General features: G+C 40.4%; 1 long non-coding RNA gene across 1 annotated transcript; it reads left to right on the plus strand.

The window, feature by feature from the left end:
- Window positions 1-1135: 1135 nt before the first annotated feature.
- LOC134215138 (uncharacterized) lies at window positions 1136-11204 on the plus strand. The gene is made up of 5 exons (XR_009980045.1): window positions 1136-1326; window positions 1388-1659; window positions 1720-1985; window positions 10109-10317; window positions 10384-11204. It is a non-coding gene; the product is annotated as an uncharacterized LOC134215138 (long non-coding RNA).
- The last annotated feature ends 5722 nt before the right edge of the window (window positions 11205-16926 follow it).

Genomic DNA, 16926 nt, shown 5'->3' on the forward strand with positions numbered 1-16926 from the left:
TGCTCAAACACGATGATCTCGATTAGTAGATTGGCGCTTTTATGATGAGTCGTCAGTTCGAAGCATTAATTGCATGAAACCGTAAACGTTTGTTCGTGCTCACCGTACAAGTTTGTGTGCAAGTTGGTAACACGAACAAGCTCCATGTGCGGTCAAGCTTTCGAGATGAAACGCTTTGAAACGATGCTTTTCTTCGACTGATATCAGAGACTGGGAATGCTCGTATGCAAGTTCTATGTGTTATTGATAGCTATTTGCTAAAATTGAGAAATATCAAATTTATTCAAACAACATTTTTAAAAATTTCGCTTCAGAGGGAAGTAGGCATGAGTACCCAAGTTCGCCACATCTTATATGAAGCGGAACACTGCAGCTTCAAAGCGGTAGACTGGCTCAAGACTACACGCAGCATTTGGAAAGATTATCGCTTCGGTTCCCTTTGTTCTGCTGTCCAAAACATGTTGGGTATCCAGAATTTCGTTCGCGGTAATGGCTGCCGTTTTTTGACACTTTTCTAGGCAGCCAAGTGTCAAAAAACGGCAGCCATTACCGTGCGCGAAATGCTGGATAGAACTGTCAAATCGTATGTTTTTTTTTTTGACGTAGGATTAACGTCTTTCTTTACTTATAGGGCGCTTGCTTGTCAGTTTGTGTCCCCAACAGATCCCCTTTGATTTTGCGGAAAAACGTTTTGCGACAAAAATTGCGCTTCAAACCGTTTCCCAGAAAAATCAAAGGGGATCTGTTGGGCTCACAAGTCGTCATACAACAAATGCTCTTTTCTGGGCGTCATTTCAATTTTTGGATATTTTTTCCCCATTTTTTTCTCTCTCCATTCTGTTCTGGACTGACAACGAAGAAGCAGCATCGCCAGCATCATTATCGCTTCTGTGTGGCACTTGCAGGCAACGAAGCAGCAACAGCAACACCACCAGGAACTAATAACCGGGACGTGAGTGTCCCGAAGAACCGATTTAAAATTCATGCAACCCATATGAGCTGACGAGACCAGCACCGCCAGAGGCGCTAGTGTATTTTACTCATATTATGGTAAATTTATTTGAAAGTGTTTGCTGTGAGTTTTGACAGATGGATCCAGCCACGGCGAAATTTCAACTTCTTCTTCTATTCGAAAATGTATTGACGTTTAATTTTTTGCTGCAGGAGTGAATGAAACAAAGCAACAGTGTTTTGAAATTTGATATTCGCAAAATTTTCGGAACTTATAAAGTTTGCTTTTATTTAAACACGTTTCCCTAATTTAATAGTTAATATCCAAATACCTATCTATAGTTTATAGTTAAACTAAAAAAATCTCATCGAAGGGTAAGTGTTGGATTAAATATATAGATAATCCATGAGTAATGAATAATATCTGCTCCAACAGCACCCAAAAACCATCTGCCTCTCAGTGACGATCAATGCCGTCCAGCCGCAAGTTCGACCAGTTCATCGGATTTTACACGTAACATCGGAAGCATTCTGAAGATTAACGTCTGTATCATATCAAAATGGGAAATTTGAAATAACAATGTCCGGACTTATTGGGTCATTTAGAACGATGTGTCTGATCAGCACCTCCTGTAGTTGGTCTGGCATCGTCGTAGAAACATCGTGTTCACAGAGAGAAGCTCATATGTGCCCCCTTGTTGATTGAAAGTTGTATTTACAATTATTTTTTAGATTTGTCTGCTAATAACGATATCTTTATTTATACAGTAATTCAAACGATTTCTCGTGGAAAACAACGGGCGCTTTCTGAACCCCAAGAGATATTTTCCAGCGCCTTCTGGAGAGCGACTACATCGGTGAGCCGGTGAACACGACCCAAAAGAAAAAATCGACATTGTCCTCGTCGCCACCATCGCCAAATACCTTAATGCGCTGCGCTTACTGGCAGACGAAATTGAGTATGCGGAGGAATATTTGGTGTGGATGCATCCTGGAAACAATACTCGGAGGCAATCCTGCAAACAACCAGTAGGGTAAGTAAATTTCTAACAATTTCGTATTAAATTATCAGCAGGGTTGTTACGAATACGCGGATTTCGCGATTTTCGCGGATTTGGCGCGAATTTACATAACAATTTTAGGGCTTCGCGCGGATTTGGCGTGGATTCAGTTTTAGGTAAAAATTTAACAAGTATAATGCTACATCTAAGGATGTTTATTCAAAAATTAGTTCTATGTCTATAATAGTCTATATATCTAGATGGGCTTTTGGAAAATGTCGTTGAGGACAAAATTTACGTATAAAGCCAATTACTCACATTATTTTTCGAATATTTACAAGCCCTTATTAAATGCCATGATTACATTCTTGAGCATAAATTAAACAAATGTTATGAGGGGAGGAGTGCCACTTGTTGTCATTTTTAAACCATTCTAAAGCATGTCGTAAAAAACATGTCTGTTGAAGGACATGAACACCCGAGATATGTGTCAGTTTCTGATTGATTTTCGTAAAAGGAACCACATAGCATGATACATCATATCATTTTTCGAAAGCTTTTCCGCCAGGAATTCTGATATAGTGTTCAACATTTCATATTGCGTTCATCTAAAACAAATAAGGGTTTATATAACAATTGAAAATACAAAAATGTTCCTGAATTTGATGTAGATGCCTCATTAAAATAAGTACTGCAACAGAAATTCGTTCAAACATTGGAATGTAATTTTCAAAACGTATTTCTAAAAAAACGCGGTAATTCTAGGAGCGTTTTTCTGCGATTTTTTCGTACGAATTCTCACCGAAAAATTACGAAAGCTCCTGAAGAATTTTCACAGGGATTCTATGAGAAATTTTTTAAATATATTTACGCAGTCTAAAGAGGATTTCTGCATCATTTTAAAACTAAAAAACTATAAAGAAACTCATGGAGGAGTTTCCGCGGAAATTATTGGAGCACTGACCACAGGAATTATTGTAAAAAATCCGCTGCAATGCCACCTTGAATTTTCAAAGCAATTCTACGAATATTATTCACAGGAATTCACCAAAGAATGTCTGCAGAAATTTTTAACGCGATTTCCACAGGAATTCATGAAAGAAATTCCGAATGTATTTTCTGAATAATTTTCACAGATTCCGAGAGAAATTTCCGCAAAAATTCACGTTGCGATTTTCTCAGAAATTCCTGTAGCGATGATTACAGAAATTTCTTTAAACAATCCTCAAATATTGCGTCTAGATTTCAACGAAAGATTTTCCGGGAGTTTTTCCGCAGGAAGTCACCAATCAATTTCTGCATGAATGACCAAAGCGACTTCCGCATGAATTTATGAAGGAATTTTGTTGTCTTTGAAAATGTTCAAAAGTTTTTTTTTACGAGTTTTCTTGAATTTATGACAATATTCCCGAATGAATCGCCGACTAATTTCCCAGGGGAATTTTTGCAAGAATATCCGGAGGAATTTCCACGATGTACTCAGAAAAATTTCCTGGACAATTTTGGAACGACTTCTGCAGAAGAGCAGAAAAAAATCTAGGATAATTTCCGCGAAAATTCTCAGAGTAGTCATCGTAGAAATTTACGGAATAATGTGTGCACGAATGATGAATTTCTGCAGATATTCTTGTATATTTTAGTTAAAATTCTAGTAAAAAACTACGCAGGAATTGTTGTTGGAAAATTACGAAAAAATGAGTGTTAAAAATGTATATTGGTGGAATTTCCTGCATGAAATCCTAGATAAACTTGTCACAAGAATTGACTTACCGCACAAATTCCGGACTAATATTTGCTGGAGTTTGCGTTAATTATTCTACAAAATTCCCAAAGAAATTTCTGCTGATTTTTTTTACTATTTGATTTCCGATACGAATATAAAAAATTAGATTATGTTCACTTAGGCGGAACCGCCAAATGTTGAATGGCTTATATTGTCGCCTATTGTTGAACTCCCATAAGAAATGCATGTGCGTTCAACAAAAGGCGAAGAAATTAGCCGTTCAACATTTAGCGAATTACCCTAATTGTAGTAACCTAAATTGATATTTCACGTATACACTGGATTCTGTTTTTAAAAGATTTACATTTTGTTAATTTTGCACTCTTCCAAAATGTTTAACGCATATCAATTACCATGTGATTTTTCTTTGAATTATTTACAATTGTTTGAAACGAAGTCGAGTGAAATACGAGACACTGAGGACGACCTTACTGTTGAGGTCGAAATACGTATCTGTCAAGGTACAATTAAGTGGTGGAATTAAATGGGATTGTACAAACTCGTTTTATGACAAGTGATGTTGCAAAGACTTTGGTGGCAAATTCACAAACGATCAAAATTACGAGAGAAAAATAATCGTGTTAAAACAGAATCCTGTGTATTTGAAAAGTTCGTTCTGGGTCGCGCGGAATAGATTTCATATCGCGCGGAAATGGCGCGGATTTAATTTTAGTCGGCGCGGAAAATATTTCAGGATCTCTGTAACAACCCTGTATCAGTTTTCCCCTGTAATAAGACGAATTTGGTACTATTTCATTTAATTCCACCACGTTGTAATCTTTACAGTTACGTATTTTGATCTCAACTGTTAGTGCGTCTTCAGTGTCTTATACTTGAACCGACTATCGAGTCAATTACGTGACATTGAAAGCGGCCTTACATTTGAGATCGAAATGCGTATATGTAATGATTACAACGTGGTGGCAATAAACGGAATAGTACTAAACTCGTCTTATGACATGTGAAAAAATTCCACTAAAAAACTTAATAATTTTTGGATCAGTTTTAAATTTTTGATTCTATTTGATTAACTTTTGGAAAATCAGATTGATTCAAGAGTCGGAATTAATTTAATCCAAATTTCTTAATTGACTCCACGAATTGAAAAGCCATCTATTTTTCTTTTATGATCTCCTTCGTGACTTAATTACACCACTTGCTTTTTATAGATACGTATTTCGACCTCAACAGTAAGGCCGTCTTCAGTGTCTCGTACTTGACTCAACTTGGAATTGAATGGAATTGTACGAACTCGTCTTATGACAAGTAAAGACATTCCACTAAAATCTCAGAATAATTTTCTTATCACTACTTCGTAAGTTTATCCGAGATTTCATTCAATAACTTTTTCGGTATTCTTTTGGGAACTCCTTCGTCAAATCCGTTTTGAATTGTTTAACAAATATCAATAATAATTCATTTTTTTTTGCAATTCCAACGGGAAATGCTTTGAGAATCCCTTCGAAAAGTGCATTAGATATTCCATTTTCAATTACTTTATGAATTCGTCCGGGATCCCCTGACGTTTGCTCCAAAAATCTATTTAGAAGTCTTTTCAAAAACTTTCCTCTTAGTCGGTAATTTCTCCAATTTTGCTTTGGAGGATTATTTATAATCATCTGTGGATTCTAGGGATTTCTTGTGCGAATCTGGAATTCTTTATGAAATTGGAGGATCCTTTTGAGGATTAATTTAAGAATCGGTAATAATTCTTTCAGAATTTCCAACAAGTAATACAGCAAGAATTCCTACAGCGACTTTTCAGGGAACTCCCAGAAATTCCACTAGACATTTCTCCACGATTTCACTAAAAATTTCATCAGTAATTTCTCCAGAAAAATCAAACCAATATTTTTTCCGTGAATGGCACTAGCAACTCTTCCAGTAATTTCACCAAAAATTCCACCAATAATTACATCAGAAAGTCATCAGAGAATTATAACAGGAATTCCTTTGGGAATTCTTCCTGAAATTCACAAGGAATTAGACCAACAATTCCATTGAAAATTCAACCAGCTATTTTTTCCAGGAATTCTACCAGGAATTTCTCCAGGATTTCCTCAAAAATGTAACTAAGAAATCCACCAAGAATTCAACTGGGAGTTTCACCGTGGATTCATCCGAGGATACCACTAGTAAATGTTATGAGAATGTTCCTCCAGGATTTATACTGTGAGTTTCACAATGAATTCCTCCGTAAACTCCACCAGCGATTCCTCCGTGAATTCCACTAGAAATTTCTTCAGGAATTCCTCCGAAGATTTCTTCAGGAAATGCTCCGAAGATTTCTTCAGGAATTCCTCCGGAGATTTCTTCGGGAATTCCTACCAATATTCCTTCAAGATATCCTTCGAGAATTCTCCGGGAATTCCGGATATTCCTTCTGGAGATCATCCGTTTATTCCTTCGGGAATTCTTTCGAAAGTTCCTTCTAAAGTTCCTTTAAGATTTATCCGACAATTCCTCTGGAAATTACTTCGGGAATTTCTGCAGAGTTTCTATCAGGAAATCCTCCGGAGATTCATTTGAGAATTCATTCGGGGTTTCCTTCGTAATCTCTTTCTGATATTTCTTCATGAATTCCTTAGGAAACCCCATCAGAGCTTCCGTCGTGAATTCTTCTGGAGATTTCTTCGGGAATTTTTCCCGGAATTCCTCCGAGAATTATATTGGGAGTTCTTCCGGGAGTTCCTTCTGGAGTTCATCCGGATATTCCTTCGGGAGTTCCTCTGGGAATTGCTTTGGGTGTTTCTCCGAGAATTCCTTCGAGAGTTCCTCCGGGAGTTCTTTCGGGAATTTCTTCAGGAATTCTTTTGGAAATTTCTTCAGGAGTTCCGTTGGGAATTCCTTCGGAATTTCCCTGGGAGTGTTTCTTTTGAGAATTCTTCCGTGGTTTCCGTCGTAAATTCCTTCGGATATTTCATCTGGATTTCCTTAGGAAACTCCATCGGAGGCTCCGTCGGGAATTCCTCCTGAGATTCCTTCGGAAATTCTTCCAGAGGTATCTTTCGAGAATTCCTCTGGGAATTCCCTTAGGAGTTCATCCAGGAATTCTTTCGGGAGTTCCTCCAGGAATCCCTTCGGGAGTTCTTCCGGGAGTTCATTCGGGAATTCCTTTGAGAATTACTCCAGGAACTCCGTCGGGAAGTCCTTTGGGAATTCCTCCGAGAATTCCTTCGGGAATTTCTCCGGGAATTCCTTCATGAATTTCTTCGGGAATTTCTCCGGGGATTCTTTCGGGAATTCCTTCTGGAATTCCTTCGGGGATTCTTTCGGGAATTCCTCTGGGGATTCCTTTGGGAATATCTCTGGGGATTCGTTTGGGAATTCCTCTGGAGATTCGTTTGGGAATTCCTCTGGGGATTCCTTTGGGAATTCTTCTGGGGATTCCTTTGGGAATTCCACTGGGGATTCCTCTGGGAATTCCTCTGGGGATTCCTTTGGGAATTCCTCTGAAGATTCCTTTGGAAATTCCTCTGAAGATTCTTTTGGAAATTCCTCTGGGGATTCCTTTGGGAATTCCTCTGGGGATTCCTTTGGAAATTCCTCTGGGAATTCCTTTGGGAATTCCTCTGGAAATTCCTTCGGGAATTTCTCCGTGGATTTCTTCGGGAATTCCTTCGGCAATTCTTCCAGAAATTCCCCCGGGAATTCTTCCGGGAATTCCTTCTAAAATTCCTCTGGGAATTTCTCTAGGAATTCTTTTGGGAATTCCTTTGGGAATTCCTTTGGGAATTCCTCTGAGAATTCCTTTGAGAATTCCTTTGGGAATCCCTTTGGGAATTCCTCTGGGAATTCCTCTGGGAATTCCTCTGGGAATTTCTCTGGGAATTTCTCTGGGAATTCCTCTGGGAATTCCTTTGGGAATTCCTCTGAGAATTCCTTTGGGAATTCCTCTGGGAATTCCTTTGGGAATTCCTCTGGGAATTCCTTTGGGAATGGGAATTGCTTTGGGAACTCCTTCGGGAATTTTTTCGGGAATTCCTACGAGAATTCCTATAGCAATTCCTTCAGGCATTCCTTATGGGAATTCTTCGGGAATTCCTCCGGAAATTCCTTCGACAATTTATTCGGGAATTCCTTATGCGATCCCTTCGGGATTTTCTTATGAGGTTCTCTCGGGAATTCCTTATGGGATTCCTTCGGGAATTCCTCATGGGAATCTTTCGGGAATGCCTCCGGGAATTCTTCCGAAAATTCTTCCAGGAATTCCTTTAAAAATTTCAGAAGTTCCTTCCTTCAGACATTCCTCCGGGAATTCCTTATGGGATTGCTTCGAGAATTCCTTATGGAAATCCTTCGGGAATTTCTGGACGAATTCCCGTATAAATTTTCAAAGGAGTTCCCTGGGAAAACTCCCGAAGAAATTCCCGGTGGAACTCCCAAAGAATTTACCGAATGAATTCCCAAAGGATTTCTCGAATGAACTCCCAAGGGAATTCCCGGAGCAATTCTCGAAATATATCTTGTAGGATCTCTGGGAAAAATTCGCGAAGAAAACTCCAGAGAAAACACGGAGGAATTCCCAAAGGAATCACCGGAGGAACTCCCAAAGCAGATCCTGAAGGAATACACAAAGGAATTTCCGTCGGAATTCTTGAAGAAATTTCCATAGGAATTCCTGATGATATTCCCGAAAGAACTCACGCAGGAACTTCCGAAGGAATTTCCGGAGAAACTCCCGAAGTAATTCCCGGAAGAACTCCCGAAGGCATTCCCGGAAGAACTTCCAAGGGAATTCTCGATTAAATTCTCGAAGCATATCTCGAAGGAATTTCGGGAAAAATTCCCGAAGAAATCTCAGGAGGAATTCCCGAAGGAATCACCGGATCAATTTGCTGAAGGAATCTCCAGAGGAATTCCCGACGGAACCTCCGATGGAGTTTCCTATAGATTTCATGACGAAATATCCGAAGAAATTTACGAAGTAAACCCCGAATGAATTCCCAAATAACTTTCGAAGGAAACTCCGGAAGAATTCTCGAAGAAATCTCAAAGGAACTTTAGAAGGAACTCCAGAAAAAAATCGCGAAGGAATATCCGGATGAACTCCAGAAGGAATTCCCGAAAGGAACTCCCGATGGAATTCCCGGAGAATTCTCGAAGGATTTCTTGAAGGAATATCGATAGGAATTCCTGCAGAAACCTCCGGAGGAATTCTTGAAGAAATCTTCGGAAGAAATCCCGAAGAAATCTTCGGATGAATTCCCGAAGGAACCTCCGATATAATTTCCTAAGGAATTCCTAACGAAATATCCAAAGGAATTTACGAAAGAATCCCCAGAGCAGCTACCGAAGGAAATTCCCGGAGGAATGCTCGAAGGAATTCCCGGAAGAGCTCCCGGAAAAATTCTCGGAAGAATTCCCGAAGGAATTACCAGAGGAACTCCCGAAGAAATTCTCGGAAGAACTCTCGAAGGAATTCCCGAAGGAACTCACGGAAGTACTCTGGAAGGTATTCCCAGAGGAAGTCTCGAGGGAATTCCTGGACGAACTCCCAAGGGCATCCCATAAGGAATTTTTAAAGTATATTTTGAAGGAATTCCGGGAAAAACATCGTGAATAAAGCTCCTGAAGAATTCATGAAGAAATCTCCGGAGGAACTCCCGAAGAACTTCAAAAGGAATTCCCGGAGAAACTCTTGAAAACATTCCCGTTTGAATTCCCAAGGGAATTGCCGGGGGAAACCTCGAAGGATATCTTGAATGAATTTTCGAAGAAATCTCCAGAGGAATTCCCAAAAGAAATATTCAGAAGAATGTCTACGCCCAGAGGAAATCCAGAAGAAATTCCTGAAACAATACCCGAAGAAGAAAGAAGAAGAAATTTCTGAGGAAATCCCCGGAGGAATTTTCTAAAGAATATCCGAAACATTTCTCGAAGGAATTTTTTAAAGAATTCCAGAATCAATTCCCAAAGGAATACGAGAATTTATTCTCAGAGGAGCTCCTAAAGGAATGAAGTCCTTCAAAAATTGCTGCGGGTATTTCTCCGAGAATTCCTACGGGTGTGTGTATTCTTCCGGAAATTTCTCCGGAAGTATATTAGGGTAACCCTCTGAGAGCTCCTTCGTGGAATTCCTCCTGGGAATAAGGGAATTCATAAGGAAACTGTCAAAGATAATTCCATAGAAATAAACGAAGAAACTTCCAATCCCGGTGGAATTTACGAATAAAAAAACATATTGTTAGAAATTCCAAAGTAGTTCTTAAATTGATCTGCATTAAAATATTTTGAGAAATTCTCGAAGATTCACGAGTAAAACCAAAAGTAATCAAAAAATAGAAAATCTCATTTAAATTTCCTGATTTCTATGCCATTCTTAAATTCTTGGAAAATATTCTGACGCCTATTTAAATTTTCATGTTTCTAGAAAGCGGAATCGGGACTGGAATACAAAAGCTAATAAAGGTCGCTTGCTGTGCACACTATCTCATGGAATTGATTTAGTAGGCACAACTCGGATTAGCCAACAATCGGATACCCAGCATGGGAGGCCTGTATGGGGTCCGTCACAGGTGGTGCTGCTGTTCTAGATGTCCGTATGGATTGCCGGAAACAACGGAAAATTTATAGTTGCTGGTAGATAAAAACTGTAAAGGATTCTGCAGCCTACGTTACTTATTCTTCACATTTTTTTTCTTTCAGGTTTAATGCGAGATCCACCCTTGGGCAAAAACGGACCTGCTGGAGCGAGTTTCAGGCAATACGTCCAAAACATCAACTCTCTTCCCTGACCCACGGCTGTTTTATCAGTATCTGGTGGTACAATCTCGGGTGGCAATAATGTTACGAATCTCGTAGCAGCGTTTGCCGGATAGCTGTAAATTAACATCTTCCCAGCGGGCAGGATTCTACACAGGATACTTCGGAACCAGAACTGCAGTTACTTCCCATCTTAGCCTAACCATGAAGCTGATCCAGGAATCCACCGGTGTCGCAGAGCCCGAGTGATTTAAAAGCGTGGCTATACAGCTTTTTAATAATTTTGATTTTAAATAAAATGATGTTTTTATTTCCAACCTTCCAGCAGGAATTATTAGTTCCTGCTTCCAGCATTGAAAACAAACTTCAAAAATAAAGATTGCTGACGTCTAATCATCTTTCTCTTTCAATCGCGTATAGGAAGAATATGATTTGTTCGGCCATAGTCTGAATAAATATAATATAAAAATATAATGAATGGTGGATTGGTAGCTCGCTTGAATGCCAAATTGGTTTATTGGTTGGTTAGTTGATTGATAGTTTGCCTAAATGGTTGATTGATTGCTTTATTGGTTGTTTGATTGGTTGGTCGGCTGGTTAGTTGATTAGTTGTTTTTTCGGTTGCTTGAATGGTTGATTGATTGGTTGATTAGTTGGTTGGTTGATTGATTGATTAGTTGATTTGTTAGTTGGTTGAATGGTTAATTGCTTGATTGGTTTATTAGTTGATTGGTAGCTTACTTGAATGGTTGGTTGGCTGATTGGTTAGTTGCTTGATTGGAAGATTGGTTGCTTGATTGATTGGAAGTGGGTTAGAATGTTTGTTTAGTTAGTTACTTGATTCGTTTGTTGTTTGCTTGATGGCTGGTTGATTAGTTGCTTGATTGGATAATTGGTATCTTGATTGACGTGTCAGGCCATTAGGCCAAATTAGCAAAAAGAAACAAGAAGCGAAAAATGAGAAGTGCTTTCTTCACCTTACCCTTTCTTCCTTCTCCCATTTTATATCTTTCTTCCTTTTTCTTCCTTCTTCTTCTTCTTCATTTTTCTCTAATAATGAAATAAATATTTTCTTACAGTGATTCATATTCCAAGGGAAATTCGATAAAATATAGAACTTTAATTCATAAAAGGGCTAGAATAAATAAGTACTTAAACAATGATCCAAAACAGATTTATCACTAACCGGACTGTTCCTGCAGCCGTCTAACCTGATCCCGTATCCGGGCTAACAGGCCCTGCAGAACCGTCGCCAACACGGCACTAAATTCCACTCCCGACTCGGAAGCCGCTCCGGTCCGTACTCTGATCGATCAAAACCCGTTCCACTTGTAGTTCGAATCGGACGTGCACAAGCATCTCTGGTGGCAGCTTCATCCGCGGAACAGTCTTCGCAGCCGACTCGTGTATCCGCTGACGATGGATACATGATGGTAATGATGGATGGTAATTGGACTGCTGGGTTGACAACATCCGGCCACAGCCCTCCACGTTGCAGACGTATTTCCGGACTCCTTCGTGCTTAGATTTGACATGGGCCATCAGATTATGGTCGTAGTCGTAAATTTGGAACATCCGTCATATGGCACTGGAATACTATACCTGCTCTTTGCCGCCTTCGTGACTCTTCTGATGCACCTGGATGTAGGATTTGGGGTTCTTTTCGATTGCAAATATCGCACTGATACAAAGTCATGTGCTGCTGCAGCTTCTGGTGAGCGATGCATCCAACTCCGACGTACACGAATCACACTTGTGAATAGCTTGGCTTGACTGATAATATCGTAATGATTTCAGGTTCATAAAACCCTTATCACAGTGTTGATATCGGTGCGGATACTGCCCAGTATGGTGGAACAGATGTTGCTGCTCGCCGTATTTGTCGCAGATCCATGTTTTGCCGAGAACGTCCTTCAGGTCTTCGTGCCGTCGCATGGCATTCGGTGGCGAAGGTTTTGGTGCAAGAAAGATGTTTGCATCGAATCTGGTTGGATGGCTCCGATTGGTGTACTCCTTGGCGCAATTTAGTTCCGGACAGCAAACTCTCACTCAAAAACTCGGAATTATTTGGTAACAAATGTAATGACAGATTGGGAGAAAAACAAACAAAAAAACATCGATGCTGTCAGTTATGCGTGCACGGAAAAGAATCATGCGAAAAACTGATAGCTGACAGCATCTGCTTAGTGTCTTTTCAGTTGTATACCTAGGACTCCTACACACCGAATGAGATTTAAGCGCAACACAAGAAAATTCCGAGTGCCAGATCCCGGTATTAGTCCCTGACACCACCACGCATTTCACTCTGCTAAGCGACGTCTAGTCCAACATCAGCGGCAGCGTCTTCAGCTTAAAGTTGTACAGGTAAAAACTTATACTAAATGAAAAATTTTTGCTTTTCAGGACTGTTGATCTAATTACTAGAGTTGCTTGAGAATAAATCCTGAAATTTTGAAAAATTGTGATAGGAAACAATGTCTGTGACATAACTTCCGGAGGAATTCCTGGAGGAATTTTAGAAGGACTTTCGGAGGAATTCCTGGAGGAACTTGCGAAGGAGTTCCTGGAGGAACTTTTGGAGGAAATTTCGGAGAAATTATTGGAGGAGCTTCCGGAAGAATTCTTGGAGAAACTTCCGAGGGAATTCTTGGAGGAACTTCTGAAGGAATTCTTGGAGGAACATCCGGCGGAATTTCTAGAGGAATTCCTGAAATACCTTCAGAAGAATTTCTGGAGGAACCTCAGGAAAAAAATCTGGAGAACATTTAGTTAGGAAAATTATTTTGAGCTTTTTAGTGGAATGTCTTCACTTGTCATAAGACGAGTTTGTACAATCCCATTGAATTCCACCACTTAATTGTATCTTGACAGATTCGTATTTCGAAGTCGAGTCAAGTACGAGACACTGAAGACGGCCTTACTGTTGAGGTCGAAATACGTATCTGTCAAGATACAATTAAGTGGTGGAATTCAATGGGATTGTACAAACTCGTTTTATGACAAGTGAATCTGGAGAAACTTGCGTAGGAACTTCCGGAGGAATGCTCGGAAGAATTTCCGGAGGAACTTCCTGAGGACTTTCTGGAGAAACTTCCGGGAGAATTTCTGGAGGAACCTCGGGAGGGCTTCGTGGAGGAACTTCCGGAAGAGATGCTGGAGGAATTTCTGGAGGACTTTCTGGAGAATCTTCCGGAAGAATTCCTCGAGGAACTTCCGGAGGACTTCTAGATTTTGGATGACCGAATTTTGGATGACTAAAAGCCGAAACTTTGTATCGATTTATTTTTGGTACTTGGCAATCGGTACACTCTTTGAGACGTACACGAGAATATGATGTTGCCTTGCTGTCCGACCCGAACCACATCCCTGCAACATAGCAGTTGGGTTGCGAATAAGTCCGGAATAGTGACCATATGGACTTGCGGGAGGTATCCCATCCAGGAGATAGTGTCGTCTCCTGATGATGACGGTTTTGTTATAGCAAAGGTAAACGGACTTTACTTTTGCAGCTGCTACTGTCCTCCAAGATGGAGCATAGAGCAGTATACTAGGTTGTTAGATAATCTTGTAGCGAGACTAACTGGTCTTAAACCATTAGTGGTAGCAGGTGACTTCAACGCGTGGGCAGTGGATTGGGCCTCTCGGTTCACTAACGCTAGAGGTCATACTCTGCTAGAGTCTCGGGACTGAACGTAGTCCTGCTGAACGAGGGCCAAGCGTCAACGTTCAGAGGACCGAATGGCGAGTCATGCATCGATGAAGCCTTCTGCAGCGCGGAGGGTTCACGAAGGATATACTGCTAGTGACTATCAGGAAATACGTTTTATGGTCAGCTATACCTCCAACAGAACCACAAGGCGGTTCAGTAAAGCTAGGATGGCGTACCTCGCAGTTCGACCCAGAACTGCTGAAAGAATCACTACGATGGGAAAATCGGACAGCGAACAGAGCTCTGAACTACGAAATCAAATGTAGTAAGAGAGCCAGCTTTGAAGAGCTGTGTAGGATGGTCAATAATACTCCAGGGGGGGGGGGGGGTGCATACATGATAGTGATGGCTAGGACCAACAGCACACCTTCTGAGAAATCCCCGGAGATGTTAGCCAGGATCGTTGAACTTTGTTCCCAAAGCATGACTCATCGGACTGGCCCGCCACGAGTCAGTGAACATGGTACCGCTAGTGACTAACGATGAGCTTATCGCCGTTGCAAGAAAACTTAAGCTAAACAAGGTACCAGGACCGGATTGTATTCCTAACCTGGTCCTTAGGCACGCGATTCTTGCCGCTGCAGATATGTTCAGGAGCTGCCTCCAACGTTGCCTGGACGAAGGAAACTTCCCAGATCATTGAAAACTGCAGAAGTTGGTGCTATTACCTAAGCATGGGAAATCCACGGGAAAGCCTTCGCTATACAGACCAATTTGCCTTATGGACACAACTGGTAAGTTATTAGAGAGGGTGATCCTGAATAGATTGACGGACTATACGGGGGTGATCCACTATGGGGATTCACTATGGGGATTATGGGTGGCCAAAATATGTTTTCAATGAAAACTGTTTCTATGCTACATATTTTATGTGCAGCAATGTTTAAGAACCTTTTTAACCTATTAAGGTCCATCGTTAACCCTTCAAAAAATGTAACCCGCGAAAAATATTTTTTTAAATTTTTTCTGTATTTTTTCAACACAGCATGCATAAAATAGCAAACAACAATATTTCTAGTATAATAATTTTGTTCATTTTCTAATCAAAACGAGATAAAGAAAATAAAAGCCACAATTTTCAAGAAAACTTTGATTGAAACGTTCTTGTAAACGCGCAAATATGCGCAAGCAAATCACTCACTAGAAGGTAGTACTAGGGTTATATTTCAATCCCCCATTTACAGATCACGGGACATTTGGGGACAATAGGTTTGCGGGACCATTTTATAGCAAAGAATTATGATACTTGAAGTTTTTCTTCCACAACTTTTTGATATTAAACTTTGCGTGCAAAACAAACCAATCTATCGGGAAGCTAAAGTTTTAAGCTTTGAAATGGTATATAAAACCTTACATTTGGAGAAAAAATGATTTCATAACATACAAATCAAAGTAAGTAATGATTTTTTATTTTTATCAGCTTTTTTCACTTCACCAGCCCATATATTTTGACTGAATAAGCACAGCGCTTCAATATTTTCCCATTCTCTTATCAAGGGTATATACTTTCATATGATATATAAATTAGACAAATTGGAGATAGTAAATTTTCCGATTAATGACCACCCTTTTCCCCATAGTGTGATGGTGGCTTATCAAGCAACCAGTATGGGTTCCGTAAAGACCGTTCCACCATCGAAGCAATTCGGTCGGTTACGGAAACTGCTAAAATAGGGCGTGGTTTAAATAGGAAAGGTATTAGGTACTGTGCATTGACTACACTAGATGTAAAGAATGCATTTAATAACGCTAGCTGGGCAGCTATAGCTGATTCCTGCATCGCTTCAGCTATTTTCAGAACAGGATATTGTTAGTCGACACCGAAGCTGGTCAGCAGTCGATTGAAGTGTCCGCAGGTGTTCCACGGGGATCGATCCTCGGACCGGTTCTGTAGAATATCATGCATGGCGGAGTATTACGTTTAAATCTCCTGACCGGTGTGAAAATAGAAGGCTTTGCGGATGATGTCACTGGCGACACTCTCGACGAAGCTGAATTGAAAGCTTCATACGCGATTGGCAGAGTCGAAGATTGGCTCAACTCAAGGAGGTTGGCGTTAGCACATCGCAAGACTGAGGTTGTTGTGGTTGCATCAAGCGAGGATAAACGTAGGGACCTGCACAGTTAATTCCGTGAGGTCATTAAAGAATCTGTGCGTGATGATCGACGATAAGTTCAATTTTACGAGCTACGTAGATTATGTATGTCAAAAGCTTCATTGGCAATAAAATCTTTATCGCAAATGATGTCCAACGGCCGGGGATACGGACTGGCGAAAGGGTTTTGGTTTTAGTGGGTCGGTTGATCCCATCCCCACACTACCTGAGTTAACCTCCTCAGGTGTCTGTTTGCAGATTTCCGTTTACCCTTGCTCAAGAATAAAAAAACACTCTGACAAAATGTCACAATTCATTGTTTTGTAAACTAGAGGTCGGCGTAGCTTTTGTCTCGGGATGCGCCAGACCATGAAAGTGTGACAGACTATGCACGTCTGGACGAAATCGATTTTCCAAAGAAACATCACAGTTGACTGGTCGAGAAATATTGGGAATTTTAATTGATTCGATCATCAAGTGACGACTACATCAGCAGTCTCTTCAACTGCTTCACACGTGACTGATTATATTGGTTATCTGTGTTTTTGCCACCGCTGCTGATGTGACGAATACCCGTAGTGAACTGGGAAACGTTCAGATTTTGCTCCTCGTGTGGAAGTCTACTTGAAGTGTTAGTGGTGATACAGTATGTAAGGGGATTACTTTTAGGGAAAATTACAA

The sequence above is a fragment of the Armigeres subalbatus genome, chromosome 1, assembly GCF_024139115.2.
Source record: "Armigeres subalbatus isolate Guangzhou_Male chromosome 1, GZ_Asu_2, whole genome shotgun sequence".
Lineage (NCBI taxonomy): Eukaryota > Metazoa > Arthropoda > Insecta > Diptera > Culicidae > Armigeres > Armigeres subalbatus.